The 22,576-nt window shown below is 41.8% G+C and overlaps 1 long non-coding RNA gene across 1 annotated transcript; it reads right to left on the bottom strand.

Moving 5' to 3' along the window:
• Nucleotides 1–1,230: 1,230 nt before the first annotated feature.
• Nucleotides 1,231–5,765, bottom strand: LOC135301171 (uncharacterized). Its single transcript, XR_010362917.1, has 2 exons — nt 5,703–5,765; nt 1,231–5,205 (listed from the first exon to the last, which is right to left on the bottom strand). It is a non-coding gene; the product is annotated as an uncharacterized LOC135301171 (long non-coding RNA).
• Nucleotides 5,766–22,576: the final 16,811 nt, after the last annotated feature.

Here is a 22,576-nt window from a genome sequence, read left to right as displayed (position 1 = left end):
TAACCAGAGCCATAAACACCTGCCACCTAAATACAGGATTCCCGGAATCGGGGAGATGCATGAATCAATTCCTGGACGAAGGCTTTGTGCAGTTCAGGCTGAAGAAAAGAACCAACTTGAATATGAAGAACTCTAAAAGGAGACAAAGGGACTCTGCGCCGCAGGCAAAATAAAGAGTATAAGAACTGCTCCCTTGGAGCAGCCAGTGTGGACGAAGGGGGATTTGGTGCGATAGAGGCCAAATCTACGTTCACCCAATCTATCTCCCAGGAGTGTTGCACTGTCAGTTTGATTGTTGGCTGTTGAGACTGTATCATGGTCACGAATAAATTCTTTTTGTTTTTATTAGAATTGGGCATATTTCATTTTTACCTATAACAAGGGTCTGGAGGGAATGGATCAGTCTCATCATCTGAATCTATCGGTCCTGGATCGAAGGGCTCCCCCTCTTCCTCACTGCAGAGCCTCAGTCAGCGATATAAACTGCTAATGACCATGAGAAAGGATGTCTTCCCCTCCTTTGTCTGGGCAGGGGCAACATTGATGGCTGTTCAGTATCAGAGGTGCCAGTTTCAAGTGGGGAGGGAGAGTCCCAACATGACTGCACTGAAGATGATCTGTTTCATAACCCTCCTGGACACCAAGGTCAGGTCTGTAGTTCCTTGGATCTTCCTACCAACACTTCTTGTGTATGGGCCATTGGCCAGCCTCCAGTCATCTGGGACCTCCCTGGTTAATCAGATGTGGTTATAAATCATAGAAAGCAGCTTGCAAGCTTTTATGCCAGCTCCCTCAGTACCCTCTCATGCAGTCCATCTGAACTGGATGAATGTGTAAGTTGTTCAGCTGGTCACTAACTGTTTCCTTCTGGAAACATAATTATAGCAGGGCTATTCTCTAACAATAGCCATAATGCAATATGTCATGCCCGGCAAGTAATGATGGGCATGACACTTCCAAGTTTCAGTGGCAAAAAGTCCCCTTTAATGTTACAGGCTATTTTTATCCAGTTTTCCAAGTCATCATGTTTCATTCTAATTGGTTAGTAAATTTCTTGCCACTGAGTTCATTGGTTAGAAGGTGCTTGTGTATTTACGTACTAAGACTCTCTCTTTACACCGGTGTTTACAATTTGTTTGTGGATTCTCATGGGATAGACTCTTTATTTTTCATAGGTGTAACATGTTTTTCTCACAAGAACAGATTGTTATGTGTGAGACAAATGCTCACTTCAAAAATTTCAAAAGGTTTATTAAATCTAAACAAAAATTTGACAAAATTACTAAATAAGGAAAAATTGCAGCGCTGGGAACTGCCCATGTGGCTGCCTACCACTGGCCAGTTCATCTTCAAGATGGATGCTCAGTCTTTTATATCCTTGGGGGTTGCATCAGCCAGCCCTGGCCCTTTCCAAAGTCTCTCAGTCAGTTCTTCTTTGCCATTTATTGGTGGAGATCAGGTGTTGTCATGCCACGCCCCTCCAGCAGCACGCATTTCTATTCCCAACTGTCCCATATAAGGGGCACATGTGCATGCGTTCTTTCTACTTGTCCTAGACAACCCAGGCTGTCTGATGGCAACAACAGAGGGTGGGGTGAGAAGGGAACTATGGGGAGAACAGAGGACATCTAAACTACAATAACATAACTATACATCAATAAAGCTTCTCTTAATATTCACACAATATTCATCCATTAATTACAAGAGCCAATCATCTCATTATCCATCTATAACTTTATGCAAACTGATTTTCATTCTTACGATTCTTTCTCATGGGGAATTAACAGGCTAGATGTTAATTCAGCTGAGCAAGGCCTGATTTTATAAGGCCTTTCTTTTATAAGGTTTTACCTGTATGCAGGTAAAACCTTATAAAAGGTTTTGTTCTGCTCCCCATTCCTGTCTACCAGCTCAGAGGGCTGGTTGCCTTGAGGATAATTGGTCTTACTGTTAAAGACTGAAGCAAAGAAGGCCTTAAGTACTTCAGCCTTTATCTCTTTCTTGATTACAATGTTTGCCCCCATGTTCAATAAAGGATGGAGATCTTCCTTGGCTATCCTTTTGTTTTTGATGTATTTGTAAAAAACACTTTTTATTATCTTTCACAGCAGTGGTTATATTGAATTGAAACTGAGCTTTCTCCTTTCTAATTTCCTCTCTACATCTAATGACATCCTTGTACTCTTCCTGAGTTGCCTGCCCTTTCTCCCAAAGATCATAAACTTTTTTCTCCCTGAGTTCCTGTGAAAATTCTGTTCAGCCAGGCCTTTTTTTCCCCACCAACTCTTCTTTTGCCATATAGGGACAGCATGCTCCTGCCTCCCTATGACTCCTTTGTTGTTAATGATTGTTTCCTAGGTGGCTTCTCTGAACCAGTGTCCTGATCAGGCCAAAGTCTGCCCAGTGGAAGTCCAAGGTACAGGTTTTGCTTACCCCCTTCATTACTTCACCAAGAATTGAAAACTCATCTCATTTTTGTGATCACTGTGCCCAAGACAGCCTACAATCACCATATTGCCCATGAGCCCTTCTCTGTTTGTAAACAGCACATCTAGAGGTGCACTGGCCTGTCAGGGCCCTTACAGGCTTGCTTACCAGCTGTGTCAGGGAGCTCTCTTCCACACAATCCAGGGAATTCCTAGAAAGCCTTCTCTCTGAGTTTCCAATACATACTTGACAAGTTTGGCAAGAACAAGGTCTAGGGATCATGAATCATTAGCAAGCATTTTATAGAATACTTCATCTGCTTCTTCATTCTGGTTGGGTAGTCTGTTACAGACTTCCATCAGGATGTCTGCCTTCCCCCTGACTCTTACCCATATGCACTCAGACTTGTCACCATTAGCTTTGTGCTCTTTACAGTTGAAACACTCCCTAATGTACACTTATTCTAAACAAGGTCTTAAATTTTAATGCTTCAGACTCTGAATATAAGGCAGAATTAGGCAAGTAAATTTATGAAAATTTTGTATTTCCTTTTCTTTATGTCACATTCCCATTCCTTGACAACAACAAAATATTTTAAAACTGTTTTAACACACTGTACAAAAACTAGTTACTAAAACGATTTCCTTCAAAAATCTAAATTTTAAAATTTTTAACCAAGTATGAAATAATAATGCAAATTATATGTTTTTGTAAAAATTGTACTTGATTAGGTCAAGAAGGAGATTGTGGGTATGGAATTCCAGATTCTGCTTCATTATATCTCAAGTGATGAGCACCTCAGAGTTCAGAGAAGATGCATGGGGATGCATGGGAAAGGGCAAACATGACCTAAAAGAGGAGGGTTATAAATCTGGAATTAAAAAACTCTCATGAGTTCTATTTATTCGGGGCTAAGACATATGTGCCATGAAGTCCAAGTCACAGAGACTTTGTAAAGCTTTGTTCAACCACATGTGAGGTGTTGCTTCTGCCTCCCCCCTTTTGTGTTTGTCCAAAAGGGATTTCAGGGTGTGATGTGTTCTTTCAATGATCACTTGACCTGTGGGAGAGTATGTCAAAGGTATGTTTGACACCCCACTTTTTCAGAAATTTGTCAAGCACTTTCCCTATATAAGTTGGATCATTATCTGTTTTTAATTCTTGTTTAATTCTTGTTGTGGCAACCGTAATGATGCAAATGCTTGTAAAAAATGTTGACAGGCATGTTGTGCAGTTTCTCCTGTGTGCAATGATGCAAAAATTGCTCCTGAAAAAGTGTCAACCAAAACATGGAGCCCCGCACTTGTAGCATTGTCTTTCTGAGTTGGTATGCTTTTGAAACATTGAGAGAACTTCTTTGAAGTTCTCATTTTGTGCTTTGATGATTTTCTCCATCTCTTCTCCCCAGATGGACGCAACATGTTGAGGTGTTCCCACCTTGCTGCACGCTTCCACCATCTCTGCCAGAGAGGGTTGGTCTGGCATTGCACTGATGACTCGTTTGCATTCTGGATTGGCATTGGCAAATGCAAGACTTCAAAGGAGATTTGATTTCACCGTTTTCTCGGTTACTTGTCTGTCCACAGCTTGTGTGAGACAGTCAGTGAATGAAGACAAAGGTTCTGAAGGACCTTGCCTGGTATCTGTATTAATGGTTTCATGAACTCCTGCTGGTGCAGTCGGAATAATTGCTTTTCATGCTGTTTCCTTGATGTTGCTCGACACCTCTCGTGGAAATCTTGCTTGTTGAGCTGGATTGTAATCAGGAGGATCACCTGCCAACTGCGTCATGGTGATAGCTGCATTTAGCCCACCTTGATACCTGACTTTCAGCTCACCAAGAGCTCTTCGTCTTGTGTCCCATACGAGGGCTTGCGTATCTGTGAGAATCATTGACACAAGGGACCTGAGATCATATGGTATCAAATCATATATGTCGAAGGTTCTTTTTAAAAGCTGTTTGAAATATGAAGATCCTAGTCCATTATCTCTGATTGCTTTGATTAGATCTTTGATTACATCATGATCTAATCATTCCCATCTTGGATTTTGACCCTGTGCATCATAATTCACTGGTATTGCAATGTCTCCTGTGCCAATCATAAGGAAATCTCTTTCTTTTGATGTTTTCCTCCTGATTTCCGCCCAATCTGTCATTGTAGGTGTCTGTGCTGTAGGTACTTGTGCTTCCATGGACATTTGCCTGTAGAATGGAGTCAACTGTTGTGCCTACTGCCATGCTGCATTCTCTCCCATCTTGGGATTTGCTGGCATCAGTGGTATTTGCACACCTTGCTGAGCTGTGACCACTTCATTCCCAAAGAATGTTGACACTCTTGGTGTTCCCTGTGGTCCTGGATGAGGAACAGGGATTTGAGAATCTTGTGCAGCATGCTAACTCTGTGAGGATGAAGATCCAACAGTCATAAATTAAAGAGGAATATTTGCTGATGAAGAAAAAGTACGGCTACTTTGCATTGAATAAAAAAATCTGTGGGAATTGAACCAACAAATCTGGATTTGTGTCTATATAATGTAAAAGAAAAAGAAATTGTCTCATGACATCCTTCGATATCAAAATTGACTGTCTCTGGCTGGATGAGCCAGAAGCTCCTTATGTTGGAATCATCCAAACCGGGACACCCTCTGAAGCAGTAATGTGCACTGTTGCCGCGCTTCAGCAGGAATGTCCTGAGCCTCGTGGCGTTCAGGAGTTGACAAGCGTTCTGCTTGTTGCACGGGACACGTCCTCCTTGAACCAGCTTTTTCTTATATGAACTGGAAAAAAAGGATGTAATGTTACAGTCCCGCCACTGGGTGGCGCCGTTGCCCGACCGGCTGGTCTCGGTACGACAAATGGCTGTGGCGGCAACACATCCCCGCTAAGATCTTTAACTCAGGTCTTTGAGTGCCTCATGTAACATTTGCTGCATTTGTGAAAGACCTTCAGCTTGAAATTTTGAAGGGGGCTGGCTGTGTCCTGGCTGCATGGGAGCTACGGCAGGGTGGTGCCGTGAGAAACGTCTCCGCCCTGACCACGCCTCGTCTCTGCCTGTGCCACCACGGGGGTGTGGAAACGAATGCCCTCGCCTTGGCCACGCCCCACCTCAGCCTGCTCTGCTGCAGCCGCGTTTTCGGAGCCGCCCCCTTCCTCCCCTTGACCAACACTCGCGCTGCCCCGATCCCATTCTGTGTCCGCGTCATCCCCGCCGGGGCTTGCCCCCTCCTGGCTCCGTGACAACGCCCGCAGCCGGTGTGCGCAACCCCTGCCCCACCGGAGTTTTTGCCGCGTCCGCGAAGCGAGACAAAACTTCCCCCGCTCCGGCTTCCGGGTTTTGCGTCATCAACGCGCGCCCGTCTCATGCCGCTGCTCCTGCCGGCACCGCACGTGTTGCTGCTGAGGCCATGCGCTCTACTCCACCCGGCCCAGCGAAATCGCCTCCAGCATTGCTCTCGCTGGAGCGAGAAGTTTCAAGGCTGTTTTATCTTTTTTTTGTTGCTAAATGATAAAGCAACAATGATAAATGCCAAAACCCTGGCTCAAATATCAAATGGGATTCTGAGTGCAGATAATTAAAACACACCCATAATAAAAGAGCCCTGAGCTCCTTCTCAGGAATTTCCACGGGATAGGTGGCTGTCATGCTCCATAGGGCGGACAAGATGCTAAGTTGCTCCTGGGAATAGGTTCCCCCCATGTTCTTAATTTTGACCTGTCTTACCAAGAGCTGTATCGTCTACAAAATTGATCCGGAGGTTTCCCTGGTCACTGGCCAGCAGATTGCAGATGGGAGACTCCCAGGCGCCTTGGGTCTTTCTCTTTTCCAGTTTGAGTTTGAAGCGACTTGTCTCTGCAGAGGTCAAGTTGTCTGCTCCGGAATTCTTCTCTGGCGGTGTGCCTTTTCTCAGGCTGGGATTCAACGTCTGATGTTCAGTGGTGCCAACTCGAGTCTTGTGGAGATTGTGCCCACCTCAAGCCCACGCAGGGACGCCAGTTGACAAGGTTCTTGGGTTGAGGTGACCCCGAGGTCTTAGAAAGTCTCTTTTCTCCTAGCCCCGTGGCCAAAGAAGAAGTTGAGATTTGTTGGTCCTGCTTTTCAAGGTTGTTTATTTTTCCTTTTCTATAACATTCTTTCCCTGACCAGCTGAGCTCTGTCCACAAGTCAGGCTATGGCACACTGATTGCCCTTGGGGTGGTGTTAACATTTTATACTAAAAACTACGTGTACTTTATTTACAATAATTTTCCAATACCCATCACCTATGTTAGATAGTCTGTCTTTACACCAATCCAAAAGTGTCACCATCACAGCAGAAGATGGAGGGTAAGAAGAAGGACAGGGCATGCCCAAATTTCTCCATCCTGCCTCTTGAATCCCCATTATAAAACCCCAAAATCCTACTTTTTCACCCTGTGACAAATTAACTGTCATTCTACTCAAACTCTTGTGGCTTGTAAATTTTCACACAAAGTTGGTAATTTTTTCCATGGGCTAAAATCAAATGCACAGGAGTTTTTGACTCCATGCCAAGGTCTCTGAGCCCCTTGCCAGGGTCTCAAATCATCCAGGGCAGTCAGAGGAATGTTCTGGGTTCTGACAACCTTGGTCTCTTTTGTTGGTGATAAAACAGAAAATTAGCCTCTTCTTTACCTGTGAATCTCCTCATTACTGAAAGGGACCATTAAAAAAAAGAATGAAATTATGCTTGCAGGGTTATTGTATTTATTTATCAGAACTGAAATATGCAGCAGCACATAAACATGATTTCTTTACTATTCCTTATAGAGACAACATAAAATGTCCTTCCTGGTTTTCATGAATGGTGAACAGAAAGGTGTTGATGTTCCCAAAGAATTTCTGCACAAAAAAAAAGCCTTGGGTGGTCATTTATAGCATTCAAAAGTGCCATCATTTCACCAGCAGTAACTGAAGGCAATATTGGTGATAGGTGAAATTAGAGAGACTAAAGAGGAAATGAAGATGCTTAACCATCTTCACAGCTTGTCAACATGACAAAATCATGGTCTCTGGCACTCTCAGCTTTATATCAGAAAAGTTTATTATTAACTATAGTAAGTATAAAAGAAATCTAGCGTGGTTAGATTAGTTATTAGATCACCAAAAAAGTGTTGTCAAGCATTGAAACAGGATGCCCAGGGAAGTGTTTGAGTCACTGTGCCTGGAGGTATTTAAAGGCCATGTAGATCTGCCACTTACATATACAGTTTAGTGTTAGAACTTGGAGGTACTAAGTTAACAGCTGAACGTGACTACCCTGAGAGGGAAATGTGTACTAATGTATTTATAAATAATTTGATAGGTGAAGGTATGGGTTTGAACGTCTTTGAAATGGGTCTTAATGTCTCTACTGATTCTGGGCAGCAGGTTTGTTACAGAGCCCTGACAGCTTATCTCCTGAAAGAGACAGGTGGGTCTGTACAAGCTTGAGTTTCTGAACAGGTTCAAGGCGGAAATATGTGGTAGGCACTTTGGGAAGGCTGTACTGTCCTAGTACCTCAGCCAATGGGGAAAGGAAGAGGGCAACATGCAGACGGGAGTTTTGAATAAAAGGAGGCTGTGCCCTCTGAACCTCAAGAGAGAAAACCCCACAGGTGTGTGCCCCAGTGGACTCTCTGCCCTTATTTGAATAAAGTTGCAGGACTACTCTGTCTCCTTTATGGACACTTGCTTTTCATAGAGCGATTCTCTGTACAATCCTAAAGGTATTTTTCAACCTTAATGATTCTATGATTCTATTATTTTAATATTACTTCATGAAGATGTAATTCAGGTATAGTGAAAGTGTTCACTTCACCTATCTTAGCTGTAATCATAAGCACAGTGACTTCCTGTGCAAAACTTCTATGCAATATTTCAGTGGAATCTCTTGTTTTAGCATCTCTTGCTGGTTTCAGATTCTTGTCAGTTCTCTAATGGCAGTCTAATGTACAAGATCTCTGAAATACTTTACACCTCTAGCACAGAATCCCAGTCTTTTTGCTAAAAAGATAACACATCAGGATGGAATTACAGGTGTCAGTTTTACTTGCTTCCTATCCATAGTACTCTGGGATGCAGTAACGGCAAAGAAGCAATTCTTTTAAGACAGACATGAAGCAGCTATTTTATTTAGACATTAGCAGACAAGTATATTATAATTTTCGTACTTTAAATATTACTGCACCATAGGGAAAAAATAGCTTTCAAGGCACCCCTGAAAGTCCATAGTCCAACCTGCTCAAAGTGAATTTAACTACAAGCTAGATAATGTTGCACAAGGTCCTGTCCAAGTGTTTTTTTTACATCTGATGCCCAAAAACTAGGCAAGAAAACAGTATTTCATAGTGTAGGGCTTATAGAGCAGGTATTTGTTTACTTAATGCCAGGAGTGAAGGGGATAGCTCCACCACTGCCACAAACTCCCTCGTCCATTCTTCACAAACTACAATCTTTTATACTTTTTTACTTAAAAATGTGCACATTATGCTTTCCTAACCTTCATATTGCAACATAGTTTCTAATTACATTATTACATACGCTGTTTCTGCATGAGGTGGTTGTCAGCCTCCTGGTGGTTGTTTTGGATGAAGGCTCAGAAGTCTTCCTTGGGCTTGAACTTTTCCACATTTGTTTCTGTGCATGCTCCATAAGATTGTCTGCTCAAATAGCTAGTGGTTAGCTTTTTGCAGTTAGCTTGTTCTGCTAAATTTGCTGATTTCTAAAAGTTGCTTTCATTCACATACCCTGTTACAAACTAACTACTTCTTTCTGCAGAGCTACAGCTTTTTGCAGAGTTCAAGCATTATCTTGTTACCTAGGCATATAAAGGAAGGAAAAGAGGTGGGGGTGAAACAGGGAGGTGATGGGGCAAACTTGTCTTGGCCTGGTATCACAACTTCAAATGTATAGATCCTACCATCTCTCTGGTTGTCTTATTTGAAAACAATTCTGTCTCTTATTTGAAGACAATTTAAAGAGCAGACACTCCAAAGTAAGGTACCTCCCTTTTTAGTTTTAACTACTTCCCTTTTCACCAATAGGAGAGACGAATGTAAGAAGATATAAGTGAAAAAATAAGTTTACTAAAAAATGAAACAGCAGCAGGCAAAAATAACAGTGATAGTCACTGGATACAAAGTTGCTGAATTTCATCAACTCCCCAGAAACAAAGAGAAACAAAATGGTGGAGAAGCCTCTCCACCAAGATGGCACGGTCCAATAACAACCCTGTGGTCTGAGAGACAAAGGCAGAAATGGCAGACAAACCCTCTTCCCCCAAAATGGTGCCCTCTACAGACAAGCATGCGGTTTGAGAGACAAAGATGGTGGACAATCCCTGCTCAGGTCAACTTTTCCCTGGGAAAAAATGGGAAGGTAGGAGCTTATGAAGTGGTTCTGGTGGCAGATAGGGTGAGCTGGCATTGCCTGGTGCTTCCGACCCCATGGTGTCAGCTCCTCAGCTTCCCTTTGGTGACTGTGGCACTATGTGTCTGTGGGTGTGGTCAGTGCAGCTTCTCACTGCCTCCTCCAGCCACATGCTGCACTCAGCCAAGTGTTGGTGCTGCTGTCACAGGTTGCTGTTCCAAAGGGGAAGAGGGCAGACAAGCAGAACTGTCAGGCATCAAAGAACAGTGGCCCGGTTGCTACTCGCAGATGTGTCTGAAGCAGCCTCTTCAGGAGCCCAGAGAGAGACAAGAAAGGCTTCTGCCTTGCACCATCCCAGCTTCCTCACAAGACTGAAAGAGAAAGGCAATAGAGCTTCTGGCTAAGTACTCCCAACCTTCAGAAGACCCTGGCACCCTCTGACTTCTTGTCTTGGGATGATTTATGATAGTCTATTCCCTGGCCCTCTGCTTTATGCCCAAAAATGGTTGCTGTATCTTTAAGATGGGTCCTGGGCGAGAAGTGAGCCCTGGGCTTTTTGGTGTGGTTTTTCAAAGCCTCACTCACCAGGTGTCTGGGTGAGGGTGGGGTGCAGTCTGGGTTGTTTATTTTTTTGGGTTTTTTTGTTGCTTGGCTAGCTTGGTTAATGCAGGCAGAAGTTTTTCTTTCCTTCTTGACCTTCTTGACCTCAGAAGAAGCTGCAGCAGCAATCCTTTGGCAACTTTTCGAGGTGTGAGAAATATCTACTCACTTTTCATAAATTTAGAAAGGTTTATTAAACCTTATCAAAAATACAACAGAGAACTGAATAGGGAAAATATTACGTCACTGGGAGCAAAAGGATTTTTCCCACCATGTGCTTGCCCTCACAATGGAGGTTTCTCCTTTGCCCATCTCAAAATTCTGTCCATTGATTCCTTCTTCACTGTCCAGTGATAGAGTTTACTTCCTCGAATCCTGAGTGGAGGGCAGACGTCACCATAGTGACAAGCTGACCCTCCCAAATGTCCCAACCCTAGCAGTCCCTTGATAACAACACAAGGGAGTAAAACATAACTATAAATCTATAAAACTTTTCTTAACCTATACACATTGTAAAAACATGCATATTATATGATTGGCTCTTTGCAAATATTAAAATGAATACTATATATGTTATGTTGGAAAGTTATGTTGTAGTAATCTCTTTTAAGTAATGTGGTAAATATAGTTTTTATGCTATAGCATAATATTAAAATAGAAATTATGTGATGTAAGATACTTTTTTGTAACTGACCCAAGAAATGGAAAAGATAACCAAGAAATTCTTCTCATTATCCTCTCTGGATGGAGATATAACAGGATTCCAAGAAAAGAATTATTGCCTCCTTATCAGGAAGGCCCAGACTCCGAGGAACGGATGCGACTGATTTACAAAATGAAGGGGGGAAGTTGACAATAAACAGAAAAATCCCTAGTTTGAAAGGAATATTTGCATCATGTATGAGATATATGAATATGCAACAGGCTATTGCTTTTAAGGGTTAATCCTTTGTTAGCAAGCTATGCTTTTTGGGGGCTTAATGCCGAGGAAGCATCCAGACATCTGTAATTCTTTGCTTTTATTGTCCTAACTCTGATTGTCCAAATTCTTATTGCTCTAATTTTTATTACTATTTTTATAACTATTTTATTACTATTAAACTTTTAAATTTTTAAAACAAGTGATTGGTGTTTTTCACTAACATTTGGCTGTTAATTGTGAGAGTCAATCATCGTATTACTTATCTATCACACAGACTGGACAGTTTGTTTAGTCTGAGACCAGAGAAAATAGGATCCGTGAGAGAGGGTCCTGCTCCGGTTTTGGCCCCAGACCTTGGGAAAGGCAAGTTGAGGAGAGAACGCACACTGAGGGTCTCTAGCTCACCTGCTTCATCTGCTTGGAGAGGAGACTAGTGCCAGAGAGTCACTAAATTTTCATCTGTTTGCCTGAACTACAGTATGAAGCTCCTGTTTAGTTTCTTTTCCTGAGAGAGAAGCTGGCACCATCTTCTACCATGTGGCATGAGCCAGTACTTTTTCCTTGGCGTTTTGGGTTTTTGTTTGTTTGTACGGTAAATATATTACAGTGCTGGCTTTCACAATTGTTAGAGTGAATACTATGTGTTTCATAATGTTGACCTTTGTAAAAAAGCTTAGAGATCTTTCAATTTGAATGTTGTGTTGTGATGCTAATGTTGGTTGGGAGTTGTTGTAATGTTAACATTTAACTAATGAAAAAATCCAGGCCTGGTGAATGTATTGAAAAGTAGCAGATGACCACAAGGAGGATGACCGCACATGCTGTGAAGGGTAGGGATGGAGGAGGAACTATGTTAAAATTATTGAATATGTATGATTATTTATGATTATATATTTGGCTGATGCAATACCCACAGTATAAAAGGGGTGTTGCTGTGTTGACTGGTGTGCCTCTGGCTTCAGCTAAGCACCCAGCACTGTTCCTTTTTTGTCCCCTATTGTCTCTTACTAAATTTCCTTTAAATTTTAACTGAGGAGTGGGTTTCATTTCTCACAGTTCAGGTGGGTGGTGAGGGCAAGGTTTGAAAGTTTAATATCTAGCATTTAATTTACTATTTTTACTTTGCCTTGTGGGCATTCTCTTTGTTAATAAACTGCTCGGTTTTTGTTTTCTCACTTTCATCCACTCATGTGGATCCATTCATTTCCTATTTGTCAAGAAAATTAATCCACAACGTCAGCAATTTATGTCCAAAAAGGAGACAGAGGAGTCCTGTAACTTTATTTGAATAAATGGAGAGGCCATGGCGCATATCCTGTGGGGTCTCTCAAATTGTTAGAGAATGCAGCCTCCTTTTTATCCTAATTTCCAGACTGCATTTCCCTTTCTTTTTCCCAACTGGCTGAAGTACATGAGAGGTACAGACTTCCTGAATGGCATAATAGAGACCCCCTTCTAATGTGCATTCCCCCATACCCCCTCCTTCCTTTTCTTTGTGTCTCTATTCTTTTTCTATAAGTCCAGGAATTTAGCAGAGCTTTGGGTGAGCAAAGGTCTATGTAAATTAGTGGAATTCCTATGGAAGGTATGGTTCCTACCATTGCTTCTTTCACCTATCAGTAATTGACTTTAACTACCAGCCGGCCTACAGTTTGTTTGTAAAGCCACCTCCCTCACATTCCTTTCATATTGGTGGAAAGGGATTCTTGGAACCCTTTTGGAGGCGACAACTCATTCCAGAGTGTTTTCTCCTAAATTTGCCTCTAAACTAAGACACCTCTGCAGTTCCATTTCTGGACATCATCTCTTAAAGAGACAGCAAAAATTTTAGGCAGATAACATAGTACAGCTAGAGATAGAAAACTATAACATTCTGGGTTATGCAGGACACTGGCCTGCATAACTGCTCAACTAAGACTGAAGAATCTTTTATCCTCTCCAGTCAGAATTTCTGTTGTTTCTGTTTCAGTCTGTTGCTTCTTGTTGAGCATCTCAGAGAATTGCTTGGCTCACTCTTCTCTATAAAACAATGTAGATAATTGAAGACAGCAATCAGATTTTGTCTTCTCTTGGTTGGATAAACGCAGTTAGATCAGCCTCTCCCTCTATATAAGCCCCCTAGTGGACCATTCCTCCTGCTTGTCAAGGTCAATGTGAATCACAGGCCTGCCTTTGAATGTCATGTGCTCTGTGCAGTTTTGTGTCATATGCCAATTTGTTCAGGGTCCTAGGGCCCTTCTGTCCCCTCTTCCATGTCATTGGTGATGATGTGAAACAGTGTCAGCCTCAGTGTTGACCCTTAAGAAACCCTGTTGAACTGGGCTGCCAGCTCTAATGATTACTTGCAGTTAGTCATAGTGGAGTCATTTACCTTTGGCTATCTGGTATAACCAAACATTCTCTTATTTTACTTCTCTCTCTCTCTCTCTCCCCCTCTTTTTACAGATATGTACGCACACACACATTCTGCAGAATTATGAGTTTCTGTTACATAAATTGACAGTAAAGCAATAAAGGAATTTGACAAAGAATATTCTAATTTTTGCTTTTCTGTTCAATTTTCACCTGCTCTTTTGGATTTTTGCTCAAGTATAAGACAAATACACACAGACACACCAGCTGAATTCATCTACTGGGTTATCACTGCATAGTATTCAGAGGGCTGAAAATGAATATATAGTTTTTTTCAGGTGAATGTACTACAGGACACAAAAAGCTTCTGTTTCCTGTAGTCTCATGGGCATTATGCAGGAATCTGGGTGAGTCAACATTTAGTTCAGAGTGCCAGTGATATATTTTTATCTCCCTTCTCCTTCTTTACCATATTTTATGAGTGTTCTGTGCATATTTCTTCAGTACTGCAATACCTTTTTTTTAGATATTTTTTCTTTTTCTCTGATTTGCCAGATATTGGAAAGCAGCTCTGTTGCCACTCATAGCTGCTAATTTAGAGGTACACTTTCTTTTGATTATGAAAATAACTTTGAGAGGGGCTTTGGTTCTTCATTCTGTTACCATGACATCAAAGATTTTCTATGTGTAATTTCTGAAGCATCATTCTTAGTGCCTCTTCTCAGTAATGGGAGGACATCCAAGTGGTAAATTATCTGTCATGGTCCTTCTGTACAGTTTTACTGTATGCAGTTAATTATTTTACATTATTTCGATTATAAGGGAAGAAGAGAGTACTGGTTACAATGATCTATTTAAAATCCCTCGTGATTAAACTTTAAGATCTTTCTTGGAAAAAAGTTCACTCTTATTGCAGTAAATTCTGTGACAAAGCATTGGTAGAATCCTCTTGTATTCTTTTCCTTGAAATTTCAGAAAGTAGGAAGAGTTGACTAGAAATCACAGGGATGTCACTACTCTTTGTTAGATTCACCACATATCAGCTGTATATGTTACAGATGCAATGGAACAAGTGCCTTGTGTGTTAGTTAGAAGTATAGTTCTGAAAAATATATACATGGTTGTCACCGCAGGCCCCCAGCCGGTTAATAATCAGCATTGACTTAATGATTGCAGATGGCTGATCAATTGCTTTATTCTATTCTATATTATACTATATGTATTAAGAAGTTCGTAACCCTTACAAACAGTCCGATACAGCTTTGACCTAATTGGTCAATCAATCCAAATCAAATCAAACCATCCAGTGTCCAATTAAGAAATCACCCTTTGGTAAACAAATCTCTGTAACACATTCCACATGTGCACAACAACAGGTGCAGCAAGTGGAGATAAGAATTATTTCTCATTCTTTTCTCTGATCTTCTCACAGCCTTCCCCAGAAAAATGCCTGGGAAAGTCTGTGTCTGCTCTCTGTGGCCAGAGAGCTGCTGCCACACATGGTAAGCCCAAATTGTTGGATTTCACATGGACATTGGAAATGCTTTTTGTTCATACTGGGGATCTCAGCAGCACATACTACTATTCATCCAGATTTTCCAGGCAGAACTATGAATGTTCAGAAACTTTGAGGCAAGATATAGTTTACAGCTAAATTCTTCACCAAAAATAGGTTGGCTGCTCCAAGCAAATCAGAAGTTGTGACAGACTGAAATGTTATGGTTAATGGCTTAAACATTGTTATGAAAGATTTTTTGCCCATTATGGCAAAACTGTAAAGGAGTTACCACCACCTAAGTCCACCCTCCCTGAATATTCTTCTTGACTGAAAGTTTGGACTGTGAGTTAAGCCACCTAAAGATAACTTGAGATAACATAAAGGTGACACTAATATCCAATAATCTCAGGTCTAGAAGGAAGTAACAAGGCTGAGGGAGAAGAATGTATCTACAAAGGAAGCCAAACACAGCAGCTGTCCTGAAAATCAGCTGTGACTGGGTTTGGGGTAAGGAGGCCATAGCCCACAAACTCATTTCCTGAGGCCAGGTTTGCGTACACTCTACCCCAGCCAAGGGGGAAAGGAGGAGAGTTTTGTGTGTGTGGCATAGTCTCTAGTCAGAGAAAGTTAACACCCATCCTCCCTTGCACTAACTGACTCAGTTGTAAACTCCCCCATACCCTGGGAAGGTCTCATCCACAAAGGACATTCATATGAGACGCAGCTGAGGAGGTTTCATAAACCATTAGACCCCGAAAGAGTCCCTCAGACTCATTCCTGAGGCTTTGCACCAGAGGACTGCCCGCTATGCAAACTGATGCAACAGATGCAGAGTCTGTTGCAAGAGACAATGTCAAACTTGTCCCCTGCTCCCAGGGAGGTAGCTGGGCATACCCATCTGGCCCAAAGGTATACTAATCCATTGAACTCTGTTTTGCAGGACCCTCACCACCAAGAAGACCAGAAGAAGAGGATCAATGGGGACACCGCTGGGATCCAGGGGGTGGTGATATTTTCTATTTAATCTGTCATCTCTGTCACTCTCTTTCTCTCCCCCACTATTCTCCTATTTCTTTCTCTCTCTCACACACTCTCCTCTCTCCCCCCTCCCTCTCATATTCACCATTAAATAAAATGGACACTACTGACTTCAGCATATGGTCTCATCTGCACCTTAATTCAAGTAGAGGCATGTCTCTAATAACTTTAATAATTGGATCATAACAGAAGTCAGCTGCCGGGAGTCCTTTCACGTGAAGGCCTTTGGTCTTATTTGCCACCATGTCTTCCTAATATGCCATGTACATCTTCTTTTCCTTACCTCCCTATGGATGCCACACTAAAATGACACTTTATATACTTCCAGACTGGTGATCTGTTACGTGGAGTTTGTGGTTGGAGAAACAGACAACACATACTCTAGGTCTTCATGTGACAACAGCATGCTTTATTATCCGCACTCACCTTAAATAGCAGGTTTTGAATCTCTTTGTCTAGATAGCTCATTGCTCTGACTTCAACACCACCTAGCTCCCCAACCAGTGAGATGTCTGCAGCTTAGGGCGGAACATGATTGGGTGAAGTCCCTGTGTGTATTCAAATCTATCTTATCATTCCTCAGCCAGGGACTTGTTTATGGAACCAAGCTGGGTTTCTTATTTATAGCCAAATTAATTGCCCAGTACAAGCCAGCTTATACTGTAGCATCTCCTCCTTTCTTTCTTTGTTAAAAATTGCAACCTGCTCTCTGTTGCCTATCTGCAAGGGCCCTTTGCAAACACGGTGACAGAAGACAGAATGGGTTTAATTTCCTTGAGGCCATGTATCACTGGAGCTGCAGCATTTGTGTCTAGGAGCTGTTAGGCGAGAACTACTAAACTTACAATCTTTCAGGCTAACATGTCATAGGCTATTTTTCTTAGAAGTTAAAAAGTTACAACTTAACACTAAAAGCAAGAGACCATTTAACCCTTAGAACCCTTAGAAAGAACCCAACTACTAGAAAAACAATTTGTAAACAGTAACATCTTAACACGAAACTGAAATTATAACTTTGAAACATTCAGCTTTAGAACTGTGAGAAGAACCAACCTTACAGATGAAACAATTTGTAAACAGGAAAAACAATTTGTTGTTCCTTTTGTTGTAAATTGATTGAAAGATATGAGAAAAATATGAGAACATGAGAACACTCGAGAGCTTTGAGAGGGTTGTACATCCACCTCTCTTCACAGTCCCAGAATGCGACAGTGGAGTTCCCAGCTTCTCTGCTGTTTTGTGTGTCTCTTGCGCCATGTGCTCTTTGCCATTTTGAGTGACCGGCACTGGCATTCTAGTCACTGCTTTTGCATTTTTCTTGGCTTCTAACTGCCCCAGACAGTTTGAAATGGGTCTCCATGATTTTATAATGCCTATAGTGGCTTTTAAAGCTTGTTCCATAATCTTCCACAGTTTTATAATGTTAAAAAGAAAAGTTCATACTTGGAAGGGGGCCCATGCTCCTATGTTCCTGGCAGTAATTCCAATCTACAAAGGGGGATTTGAAACCACGCGGCATACTCTGCTGTTTATCGCTGGGATTTCACAGCAATTTTCCTCTGCCTGCAGCAATTCCACCACTCTCCACTGTCCCACAAGCTATTCACAGCAATTTTTTGCCATGGCAATATTGCACCACTATCCACCATCCCACTGGCTGTATGCAGCAATTCTGCTGCCTGCAGCAGTATTCTGCTGCTGTTCTTGTCTTCCTGTAATACCACAGTTGTTTAAAATGGCTGAGTCCATTCCTCACATGGGCCACCACGTATTACGAGATGGTTGGAGACAGAGATGACACACACTCCAGGTCTTCATGCTACAACAGCATGCTTTATTATCCACACTCTCCTTAAATAGCAGGTTTTGAATCTCTTTGTCTAGATAGCTCATTGCTCTGACTTTACCACCTAGCTCCCCAACCAGTGAGATATCTGCAGTTTAGGGTGGAATGTGATTGGGTGAAGTCCCTGTATGTATTCAAATCTATCGTTCAGCTAGAGACTTGTTTACGGAACCAAACTGGATTTCTTATTTATAGCCAAATTAATTGCCCAGTACAAGCCAGCTTGTACTGTAACAGAGATGTATGCTTAGTTCCTGGTAACACAATGTGCTGTCTCTGGGATGCACATTTCTACCTCATTTGCTGCTTGCCAAACTGTTGAGGAGTACATCTGGTCCACATAGCCCAGTTTGCTAGCTGCTACCATGATTGACAAGGGTCTTGCCCAATCATATATCTCCCAAGCCTGCAGGCATCTCACTGACCAGAACGTGAAGGGATGTGGAGTTCAAACCAATGACAGCATCCAAACCAGGTCTTTCAAATGCTGTATATAAGGGAGGGCTTGGGAAATAAAATCTCCCTTTTGCCACATGAATTTGGGGGTAAGTGGTCTCTGTCTCCTGCCCACTGCCCCCACTATGACCTAACAGCAAATTGAGATGCAGATCGAGCTCTGGGTAGGAGCCTGAGACAAGAGGCTGTGAAATGCTGATCTTTTGTATAACATGTTTCTGTGTTACCATTCTGTGAATAAATTGCTTTTTGGAACTCAACATCTGAGAATCCATGACGGAAAATCTGGGGTCAAACTGGGGAGGAAATCAGGTCTGACTGCATGTAAGTGAGGTCTGTCAAGTGGGGCCACCTTCAGCTCATTGGAGCTACTTGCTGTAAAGCAGTTTCAGTCCTAGGAGTTAAGGTCTCTGCCATTGAGAGTGTGACTACCAGAGAGTTTCATAAATAGGAAGACTGGGGAGTTTTCTTAACACAAACCAAACAGCTTTCATCACCTATTCAGGCCCATGGGGGAACCTGCTTATTTCTTCCTCCTTGGACAGCAGAGCTGCTACTTGCTGAAGTCTTCAAACCAAGGTGTGAGGTATTTGGAGCCATGTGGGTCTGGTATGATTTTCCAGCAGTGTGTAGAAGGCAACAGTTGCTGCAGGACACCTATTTTTGTCTGGACAAAAGGGCTATGTGAGGACTTCAGAACTTGTCTTCCATAAGCATGAAAAACACAGCACCTAAAACACCAGAAGCAAAGGCAGGATCTGCTTGTGCAGGATCTGCACCTCAGAAATCAGAAGTGGGTACAGAATTTCAACACCTGAAAATTCATGTCTGAGACTCTCATCAGGGCTACTGTCTTTTTACTGCCACTCAGATTTCTCAAACCAAGTAATTGTCATTCTGTTCTAGTTTTTTTTATGGTATTAAACCAACAGAATTGTCATTCTGTTACTAGTACCATGCTATTAGTACCCTACCATTATGGTTTTCAGCTTCAAACTTTTTTGATAGTTGAAGTGCAGTTTAACTTATTTTATTTTTATATTTTACTCTCTGTCACTGTTTCCTGGACAAGACTCTAAATGATCTTTAATTCTATGTCACCTCTCAAAGTCCTTTCCCCATTCCTTTGTCCTCTGAGAAGGAGGACCTATTTTTGTATATAATATTTATCAATTTATACACTGTCTTGGTGTTATCTCTACTTACTCTCTACTCCTTTCTTAGAAAAGTTTAATAATTTGATTTTCTTTTTTTTCACACTACTGAGCATAGAAAGGACATTTTCATACAACTACCTGTCTTGTAACAGCTCAGGGCTCTTCCTTTTAAGTGTGAAGGTGGGATGGCTTCTTCCCACATGTCCTGCTTTACAATGAGCTTCCCTAAATTCCATCTTTTTGCCTATATACCCAGTACTCAAAGATTCTTCTGCTTGCAGCTCTTCTCAGCCTGCCATTGCTGGTTATATACTGCCTGGTCCTTGTGATTTATTAATTTTGCCTATATGTTCCATAACTTATATGTTACATATGGAATCTTTCAAGACACAATCCCTACTGAGTCCCCTCATAAAAAAGAAGAGCTGGCTTGGGAATCTCATCCATCTCTGCCGTAGTGAACACAAATGTAACAAATTAATTTAGATGTTTTTATGCTCTTTTACATTTCTTTCAATTTTCCTGGTACCGCAGTCTGTCGGGCAGACAGCCAGGGCCTGAAGTGTGTGTTTGAAAGGGGATTTATTATTAGATTTTATTCCTTATGCAAGCTATTCCTCAAATTATTTTAGACTGTCTCATGGTATAGTTTACTTTTTATCTGTCACAAGTTTGGATTCTATTTTTAATTTTATGCCCAAATCTAGCTTTTGGAAGGATGCTTCTAAAAATCTGTCCCCAGCAACAAGCATTTTTTAAAATGAAAGCACTTATTGGTGGATGATTTTTTTTTTTTTTTCATTGCCCATAAGGGCTTTATGTAAGGAAGGAAAGAACAAAAGAGAGAGAGCATAACATTGTGCTGCAATTGACTGTGCCTGTGTGCCTGCAGCACCTTGTAACTCCTCCCTTGCCTTCTGGAGGTGTACACAGTACTGTATTAAACTACTGCTTCTGCCTGCAGGGCTTGTAACCCCAATGGCATTTGAAATACCTAGGAACAGCTTATTTAAAAATCAGGAACTCCAGGAAATACTTCACACAAAAGGGTACAGTGTGTATGCAGGAGACTCATGCTGAACATCTAGACTTGTAGTTTATTGGCTGTAGTCCATTTCATCTTCCTCACTAGAATCTTCACATCATGACAACCTTGCTGTCTTCATGTCAAGGCATGTCCTGAGCAGTCAGTGACCCCATCATGGGCTGGTTTTTAGAAATGACTATGGGTTGATGACTAAATGATTACATGAAAATAGGTTTTTAGAAATGACTACACCATGATGACTGTTTGGAAGTGAATGTGTTTCTGTTAGAGATTTGTCCTCCTGGGCATGCATGCTGACACAGACCTAGGCTAGGGCTTCCCTTCCTTCTGCTTCCCTGCCTCATCTCCCCCTCTCCCTTGAAAGGCAAGGCTGTTTACTGTCGTCCCTGCTGCATATAGGAGATATGGCTGTAAGAGCCCCGAGTACATTTCTCCAATGCTCTACCCCCAACATCCTCCATGTTTGTCTGGATGAGCTCACACCAACTTCAGAGAGCCTACCCTTTGTTATTTCCCTCACTGCTTTGAAACACCTGCTCTATTTCTGCCTAAACTATGTTGCAGGTATGCTTGTACTTAACCCCACTGACTTTTACCTACTGTCTTGACTTCTATCTTAAGCTGCCCTGTCACCACAGGCTTGCATGGCAACCTGTCGTGTTGCCTGGAGTGTTGGTGGACCTACTTTGCTCTTCTTGCTCAGGTATTGAATTTGCTGACTCTTAGCTCCCAGCTCTATCTTCTACATGGAGCAGTCTGTTCCTGCTACATCCTGACAGTCATACTGTTCAGATGAAAAGAAGCAGCCACTGAGCAAAGAAATGAGTGAAAAATGGCAAAAGGATTGGAAGATAAATATTCAAGCATGATAAACTAGAAACAAAATACATGTTTTAAGAGAGGGTATATGATACAGTGGGAAGAACCACTATCCCTGAAGTGAAAAGAATAAATTATGAGGAAAAGATAAAAAGGCTACTTTGGCTAAACTAAAGAAGAAACTAAAAACAGATGCCTATAGAGAAATGCTGGGCAGTTAAGTTAGGCTATCAGGAATGGTTGGAATTGGCTCAATGCAAATTTAAGACAGGAAAGGGGAAAAAAAGCCAGAACTGTTTAGATAAAAAGGCAAAATGGGGAACAAAGGAAAACCTGTGCAGACCTAACCATTAGCAATTGTGCAGCAGAACATACAGGAAAATTTGATTAGTGCTTTCCAGGTAGTGACTGGTTTCTTGGTGATAACAAAAAAAAAAAAGTGTGCATACTGAAATGTTGTGGTATTCATGAAAAGCAGTGTTGAAATTTTGTAGTAGTTTTATGTGACTATTATGGTCACATCTTTACAGTAGTGACAGAGAAGTCTATGGGAACTAGGGGACTAATGCAAGCTTCTTGACAGCAGCAGGAAAACCACACACCATCTCTGAAAGGATGTTACTGACACATACCTTTCTTTGCAGCCTTGGATGATCACCATGTTTACATACAGCAAAGCACTTAATATACATTCAAAATACATGACAATCATGTAGCATCTTCATAAGGCCATTGCCATACTGGTTTGCAAGCTTCCTTTGCAGCAATGGCATGAGTCTGGGGGGCATTTCAGTGGCTAATGTTTCTGCAATAACCCACAAATTCTTTAAGGTCTTTGAAGCCATGAACTTTGCCCCATGCATAGTAGCACTATGCATGCAGCTAGTGGAACTTTGAACGGAGAATTTCACTAGGAGGGTGGGGTGTGGAGGTTAAAATGCCAACAGGCTGTGTGCAGCAGTGCTCCTGAGGTGTTGTTCTTCAGAGTTGCTGATGTTATAGAACTATGAGCTTTCTCTGCAGTCTCTGTAAAAATCAGTAGTTCT

The sequence above is a fragment of the Passer domesticus genome, chromosome 1 (genome assembly GCF_036417665.1).
Source record: "Passer domesticus isolate bPasDom1 chromosome 1, bPasDom1.hap1, whole genome shotgun sequence".
NCBI classification, from domain to species: domain Eukaryota; kingdom Metazoa; phylum Chordata; class Aves; order Passeriformes; family Passeridae; genus Passer; species Passer domesticus.
The sequence above is the reverse complement of the archived record's forward strand: the minus strand, read 5'-3'. Positions and strand labels throughout refer to the sequence as shown.